Raw genomic sequence first — 8,029 nt, forward strand, 5'->3', positions numbered from 1 at the left:
CACTTCCCCATGCACAGGGCTTAGCTCATCTACAGAATATGTGCTGAACAGTTTTTATTTTCACCAGGCTTCGAATATCTGTAATGCAAAGACCAAACCCATAATGCTGCACTATCGTAAGTCACTTCTCCCAATAAAGAGCTACTTCCTACTGGGAGTGCTAAAATGTAATTGAAAGCTACGTGTGCATTGGTGTCACACTGAAAAGGATTTTATTAAAAATAGTTTAAGGGTTGTTAAGATCTGAAGGAATAGTCTACAGCTCCTCTTGGATGTGTGAGAAAGGAAACCAAGAAGAGGATAATGTGGGGAGTGAGGGGTCGGGGTTTCCCTCTGCTCTGCAGTAATCACCCCCCAGTGCCCATCACCCAAAGCCACCATAACAGGGACTACTATTGGGTTCCATGTTCATGGCAGCAGACAGATGCTCAAGGCGATGCAGGCGCTCTGCTGGCAGCACTTAATTGCCCGCCTGCTTAGTTAGAAGCGGGTAATTTTGTCATGACTGTGTCTGAGGTGCGGTGGGAAGGAGGTGGACGAGGCCAGCCTGGTTTCTTGAGGAAGAGTAGATGATGTCCTGCGGGTGTGTGGATCCGTTGCAGGATGGATGGATGCTCTGGGCTTCTCCAGCAGCAGCGGTAAGCCCATTGGTGTGAGGACAGGCATGAGGTTCTCCTTCGCGGGACTGCAGGGTCCGTATCTCACCTCGGTCATGAACTCAACAGTGAGAAATCCACAGGGAGAAGAAAATTTTTGGTTAAAATAGCTGCATTGTGCTGGGATTGTGCGAAGAGAATAACCAGTGTATGATCACTGCTTCGTAAACCTAAAATATTCAATGTTAACATATTGAACATTTCCTACTGAATCAGTTCAGTATCACATAGGCTCCTGCATTATTTTACTCTGTCATCTGATATAAATGGCAATCTCGTTTACTTACTAAAGCAAGTAAAGACAGATTTGAGGTTATTCCTGAGTGCTGCAAATCAAGAAGGAATCTGTTAAATTGAAGAATTTCTTTGATTGGCATTTAATATCCCATTGATGGCCTTTGCAATTAATTGTGCTGGGACACTATAAGCATCATTTCCCCTTGTTCTCTGAGATCACATACAGCTGCAGCATCCCAGTGACGGGAGGATGGATACCCTGGTCTCCTCGGTGCACTGAGGGGAGATCCTGAGGCTCAGGAGATGGGGGTTTGCCTGGTGCTTTCTCAGTGATGTCTCCATGCAGCCTTACCCATTTCCCCTGCACCTTGAGCTCAGCCGCTGCCTCTTTCTCAGCTCTCGTACGTACAGCCAAGCTGTTCATGGCTCCAGTGTCCTTTTGGATAAAAAGCAGATATCTGAAAAATCAATAAAATAAATAAAATGAATCAAGGTCAGTATAATTGCCCATCTCTGCCCCAAACAGAAAGAAGCAGTGGAAGACTGTGCAAGTCTATGAATTTCAGAGTTCATCAGCTGGTGCTACTGTGGGCTGGCTTCTCTCTGGCTGCTCCCTGGCAGCTGGGGGAGCCCTGGAGGTGCCCAGGTTGGGGGTGCACTCCAGCCAGCTGTGCTCCACCCGGGGCACCAGGTGTTCCCCATGAGCAAAGGTGGTTGGAGCCAATGCTGCTCAGCTACCCCTGCCTGGGAGGGTATATAGGGGATGGGATAGGATGGCTGCAGATAGGTTTGGGCTGTGCTGTTGCTGGCTCTTGGCTAGCAGAGGAGGGCTGCAGGTCTCCAACCAGCTCCAGGATCACTGAGAGCTGAGGATCAGTAAGAGGAAATTGGGACAAATATAGATGACAAAGGTGAGAAATAGAGCAAGGAGGAGGCTCTGGTGTGTACAGGTGAGGTGGGAGCTGGGGGGTCACGGCAGTGCTGCGTGCACTAACCAACCCTGTTCTTGTGACAGAATGGGACCTGTGCCAGGCTGGGCTGTGTGCCCGTGCTGTGATCGTGGTAGGGCATCTCCTCCTCCTCCTCCTCTGCGGCTTCCTCTCCGCCTCAGCCATGTGTGATCGCAGATGGGCTGCAAAGGGGGCGCGGAGGGGAGATGATAAACATATTGGTGATGATGTACTGTGGCATGCACCGCTCGCCTGCTTGTGAGAGCGGGCTGGCTGCCGGGGGCCATGGGCACAGCACTCCTGCTGTGCTGCCGGGCTTCCTCCTGCCTGGGCACCATGTGTGAGTGGCTTTTGGAGACAGCCGTGTCCTGAGGCTGCTGCCTGACTGGTGGCAAGCTGGAGGGTTCCTGGTGCTCCAGGGCTGTGTCTGGTGGTACTGGCACCTGCTGCAGGCTGTGCCAGGAGCTGAAGCCCCACTGTGACTGGGGGCCCTGCTAAAACCTGGGTGGCTCAGCTATTTCCCTCCTGGGAGGTGCCTGAGTCCCAGTGCACTGACCCCTGGATGAGGCTCTCCTAATACCCATCCTGGAGTTTGTGGGAGGGCTGGATTGCACCCCACGTGGTGCTGGGCCACTGGTGCTGTGTCTGGCTCCATTCAGTGCCCTACAAGCTCACTGCCTCCTTCACCTGCAGCTGGGCTGGATGCAGCTCAACTCTTTCCTTGACTCAGTGAGTCTTTGCCTTTGGGACCATGACTGCACACTTCTGCTGTGTGTTGTCTGCCCTTGCCTTCCACCTGATGTGCCCATGAGGGGCTACCGCGCTGGGGCTCAGCTAGCTGCCGCAGCAGGGCCGTGCGCCCAAAGCCCCTCTGCAGTGGGCTGAGCTCAGCCCCACATGTCTTTGGAGCGGTTCAGGCATGAAGAAAGCATCTGCATTGCCTCCTCTCAGGTGACGCCTCCCTTTCTCCTCTCTCCTTCCCTCCTGCTGAGGCTCTTATATATTTTCCTAGCATTAAGGCTTGAAGCTCCACCTCGCCCTCTTTCTCTCCTTTTGCTCTGCTCTCCCCTTGCTATACCTGGCAGGGATTTTTCTTCCCTCCCCCACTTCCAAAGTGCTTCCTTTCTGTTGGATTTTTCTCTTCTTTGCTTTGTTCCTGCACTCCCTCGAGGTTCCTCCTGCCTTGTCCTTGCTCTTTCCCTCTCTGTGCCGCCTGCCACAATCATCTCCTGTGTCATCCCCAGCATCTCCCCCACACCCAGTCTCTCTTGGCACTGCAGCAGGAGGGGGCTGCAGCCCCTAGGAAGGGAGATGCACCCCAGTGGTGCAGCCCCTGCCCCATGTCGGGCTGCCTGGCCCTGGAGTGTGCACCTCGTGTCTTTCCCTCATGAGGTCTTGGCTGGCAAGTGGAAATTCCCAGGAGAACCTGCTTAACTTTGCTGTCAGCTGTGGTGATTGGTTTCTGCCTTTTTACATTCTTTTTTGTCCTGTGAGAAACTGTTCGCTAAAGAAAGCACATTTTTCTTGCTTACTGGGAGTTCCCGTTTGTCATTTTTATAAATCAGTGTTTATTGGCCTAATTATTGTAAATGCAGAGCCCAATAAAGGTGACTGTGATTGCAATATCTGATAATGAATTTTATAACAAACCTGCTGAGCCTGAAAGCTGCCAGCAGGAAAGACATTATGTCAGGTTAATGACAGAGAGGAGAAATCCTCCCCACTAAGCTTTTTTCCAAAGCATGAAGGGTCTCTAGTGGAGGCTGCTGGGAGTCCTGCTGGGCTGGAGCACCTCAGGCTGGTGGGGTCTGGCCCTCCAATGCTGCACCCCAAAGTTTTTGGGGCTCCTTCACTGCTTCCCTGGCCTTGCCCTGCTGGGGGGATGCTTTGGGCATACAGAATGGAGGGCTGTGAGGATGCTCGGCTCCTGCCAGCCTCAGGCCCCACCCAGAGGTGCTTGTGCCTCTGCTCCCGCTCCCCCCATCTGACTTAATCCCACCATGCAAATGCTGAACGAAAAGCACAGGGAAAGCAGCTTAAATAGCACCTAAAGCTAGCTCAACTCCAACTGCTGTGAATAGATTAATTTAAAAAAATCAATTGAGCTCTGCAGGGGGAGATTTTCCAATAGAGATGCTGGTGCCTGCTCTAACCTCAAGCCCTTATGTGTGCCCTGGGGGGCAGGCAGAATCCCCCGCCTGTGCCTCCAGCTCAGCCTGCTGGGGCAGGAAGCAGCTCCCCTGCCCATACTTGGGGCAGGGAGGGTGTGGGGGATATATGGGCTCCTTGTGGGGTGTCTACTCAGCCCAGTGCAATTGTTGTTGTCACAAGGCAGCGTGAGTGCCACGGACCTGACTGATGCTTGAGTGAGGATGGAGTAACTGGGGCTCATGATGGCACGTGCTACCTGCCCTTGGCTCCAAATGCTGCCTGACCATGGTGGCCCCGGGCTCTTGCTTTGTCTTGGTCCTTCTCAATACTTGTGATGGTACCAGGCAGAATGGATGACAGCTACCTGTGTATCTGCTCCCTGGGCATGGCTCTTTCCTACAGTTTGGACCTGGATCTCCATTTCAAAGCTACAAGTGCTGAGCTCTGGGCTTTCAGTCAATGCATGGCAGCTGTCATCTCTGCTAAGCTCAAGTCTGAGCTGCTTTGGGTCTGTGATCCAAGAGCCAGCTCTGTCCCGCTACAGGAACTGGGGTGACTTTCTAGACTTGGATCAGACCCAGAGTGTGGCCTCATGCTGCTTAGAAACCTGGGCTTGGAAAGTTTGATTTAATTTGCTCACCAGAAGCAGGAATAAAGTGCAGAAGGGAAATAAACAGAAGAGAACATGTTTTCTCTTAAATAATGCAGAGAAACACGGGGGAGGAGGATGTACAAATGTGATTTAGTCCTTTGCCCCTATGTTATTTGCTGCTAGTCACCAGCATACCCCAGCTGTGTCTCAGGGGGCCAAGGGAATTGCTTGCCCTATGTAGTGTGTGAATGCCTGTGCTGAGCCTTCTCTCCCAAACTGCCAGCAAGGGGCTGGAGCTGATTTTTTTTTTCCTATCTTTAATATTTGGTTGGCAGCTGCTGTGTTTGACGCTACTCAATGTGAGAGCAAATTGGATTAACTGAAACATATTTACTGGGATAAACAGGGGAAAAAAACCCAGTGTGCATGGGTTGTTTGCAGAAACCAGTGTCTGCAGAAGGTGGCTGAGCCCTTGAGGCGCTCCTGGTGCATGGGGCAGGACAAGCCCAGACCCTGGCCTTGCTCCGAGCCTAGGTTGGAAAGGGGGAATTGGGGGAGGTCAGGGGGCCACAAACCCATTACCAGGTGCCCCTGCAGCCCTTCCCCAGCAGGATATCCCTGGTGGCAGTGTGACCCACTGATTTATTGGTGTTATCTGCTATGCATGCAAAAATGCTTGTCTTCAGCATGTAACGCTTTCAATAGCGCCGTTGATAAGAGGAAGACGTGGATACCTCAGGAAAATTTGCAGAGGAATTTAGATGTTTCTATTTGGATAAATGATTACCAAGCACTGTACTTGTCACACTGCAAACAAAGCAAGCTGTGGTTCTGTGTTCCTGCACTAGCCGTAACTGAGTAGCTTGTCTCTGCACCTGGAAATGACCCTCCCTTCCCCAGGAGGTGACAAGGGCACAGGAGAGAGGCAGGCAGAAGAAGTCCTTGCTGCTGGAGGGAAAAAGTTGGAGGCAAAAGGCCAGTGTCTGTGGTTTTCCTTGCCTGATGCTCAGCTAGCTGCCAAGAGCATTGCCTGGGCAATATCCTGCCCTGCTCCCCACTCAGCCCACAGAGCACTATTTCATTAATCTCATGTAGTCTCCTCCTTAGCTGATCCAATTGCAATATTGCAGAAATAACTTTTTGCCGCTCCCCGAGGAGTAGCAGACTTCAGAGACCAGGAGAGCTCTTCCCTCTCCTCCCTGCTTGCAGTGGGCTGCGATCCCTAAAGTTGCCCGAAGGTTCGCAAACTCTTTGATTCCTTCTAACTCTTATAGTCAGGGATGCATAACAAGCAGCTCATGCAAAAAACCAACCAGTTATTATTATCATCAAACCCTTCAGAATCCCAGGGCAACTTAGCAAGGTCTAGATGAAGGCACGTCCCCATCCCAGACACCAAAATGTCACATCGCATTGGCCGATGCCAACAGATGCTGTCAAGCAAGTGGCGTTGCAGATCATTCCCCATTCTCTTTGTGTACCCGGCTTCCTCGGATGCTCAGCTTGCTTCTCCCCTGAGTTACCACCCAGACCACATGCTGCTCCCTCTGTTCGTGCCATCCCAGTGTTGTGGTCCCTCTGGCTCTCGTCTGGGCAGGAGCATTCATGGGGGTGCTGATTTGTGGAGCCTCATTAGCTGCAGATAAATGAGGAGTCAGGTGAATCCTTACGCCAATTCCTAAAATACTGTTTTAATAATATACATGTGGGGGTATGTCTCTGTTTCTATTTAAATGTGGGAAAGAGTGTGCTGCTGAATTTTAAGTACACTATCACAAAAAACAGTGACTGTACCGAGTGAATGACATGTCTAATGAATATAGCGAGGGGAGCAGGGCTGGCATCTCCACTCCATGCTGGTGCAGCCTCCATTAACTGCATGGGGGATTTTTTTTTCCCCAAGCATAGTAGTGACAAATTATATAATCAATATGGAGGCTGATCCGTGGTCTAATCTTGCTTAGCCCCAGTAAGCCCAGGATTGATCCAGATCTAATCTTGCTTATCCTGGACAAAACCAGGAGCAGATCCAGATCCTAAGGTAACGCATCCTATGCAAATCCAGAATCGCTCTATCGATTTATTGGCATTGTTGCTCTGGTTTTGCCTTGCTGGTGAGGGATTTATCAGTGTGATCTGCCCCTTGATGTGTAACACAATCAAAGCAGTCATCTTGATTTAATAAGTGCCTGGTGTCTCTGGCCGCAGGACTGTGGTGCCCTGCTCCACCTGTGGAGCAGTGGGGCTTCCTATATAAGAGTGGCACAACAGAGTGAGGAGGTTAAATGCTGGCTGGGAATCAAGGCACCCTCTGTTTGTGTTTCACCTGAGCTGCAAGAGCTTTTCGTTGCTGTTAAAGGTGGTTATGGATACCTGCAGAAGGTGCAGCAGGTAGATGTAGCTCCTGCTCCCACCTAGAGCACTCCTTGGTCTTCGGAGGTCTCTTCACCCACCACCCATGATTTTAGTGAGTGGAAGGGCCGTAACATCCAATGGTCCCCTTACTTTCCTGCGTTGTCCTGCAAAAGCTGGTCCCCACAGCCCACCAGCCCTGTGTGCAGCCCATGTCAGTAGACTCCAGCACACACAGTTCTGCTGTTCCTGTGAGACAAGGGGCTTCTGCTGCAAGGCCTTCCTGCAACTCTAATAACTTCAGGAAGAAAAAAAAAAAAAAGAAAAAGAAAAAAAACAATTACCTTCTGGGGTGGAATTTCTCCAGCCTTTACTCAGCCCACCGGGGAATTTGTCAGGAACATGGACTGCGGTTTTATTCAGCCATTCCTGAGTTATACCAGCGCAGGGAAAATGGCATGTCTCGCAGCTTGATGTTTTTCTGAATACTTTCTTTGCTTTCAGGTTTTAAAAAAATACCAGACCCCAAAAATCTCTCTTCAAAACGTAAAACTTGCCCTTAGCTTAATTCAGTGGAGACTTGAGCAGCTGCTCCTGCATCTCGAGAAAAGGGGCCTCGTGCTATTAACATGTCTAAAGAAATTGGATGTAGAAATATGACGGTCCCTTGTCTTTTAAGAGCTGCACTCTGTGCCTCTGGCTCCTGGCTTTTGCATGCGCCGTGCAGCACTGTGAGATGCAAATAGATTGATAGATTGCGGGAGCTGACCCCTCTGGGCTTAACGGGGCGGGGGGGTGGGGGGTGGGGGGTGGGGGCTCGTGCTCCTGCCCCTTCAGGAGAGGGTCCCTGAGCTGGTAGGAGGTGATGAAGGGCTCTCTCCCATCCTACAGCTTTTATGGTCCGGTGCAGGTGGATTGTTGGAGGCTGAGCTTAAGTGCTGGGGTACTGAATCCTGGAGGCTTGGTGCCAGAGCTGAGCTACAGCTGTGTCTGCAGCCTGGACCTGTATTTTGCAGAGTGCTTTGAACTGAAAAGTGCCTTAGTGGTGTAAATATAACCTAGAAGGTTCTCAAACACTCCAGAAATGCTCT

This window comes from Leptosomus discolor, chromosome 9 (assembly GCF_034619465.1).
Source record: "Leptosomus discolor isolate bLepDis1 chromosome 9, bLepDis1.hap2, whole genome shotgun sequence".
Classification (NCBI taxonomy): Eukaryota; Metazoa; Chordata; class Aves; order Leptosomiformes; family Leptosomidae; genus Leptosomus; species Leptosomus discolor.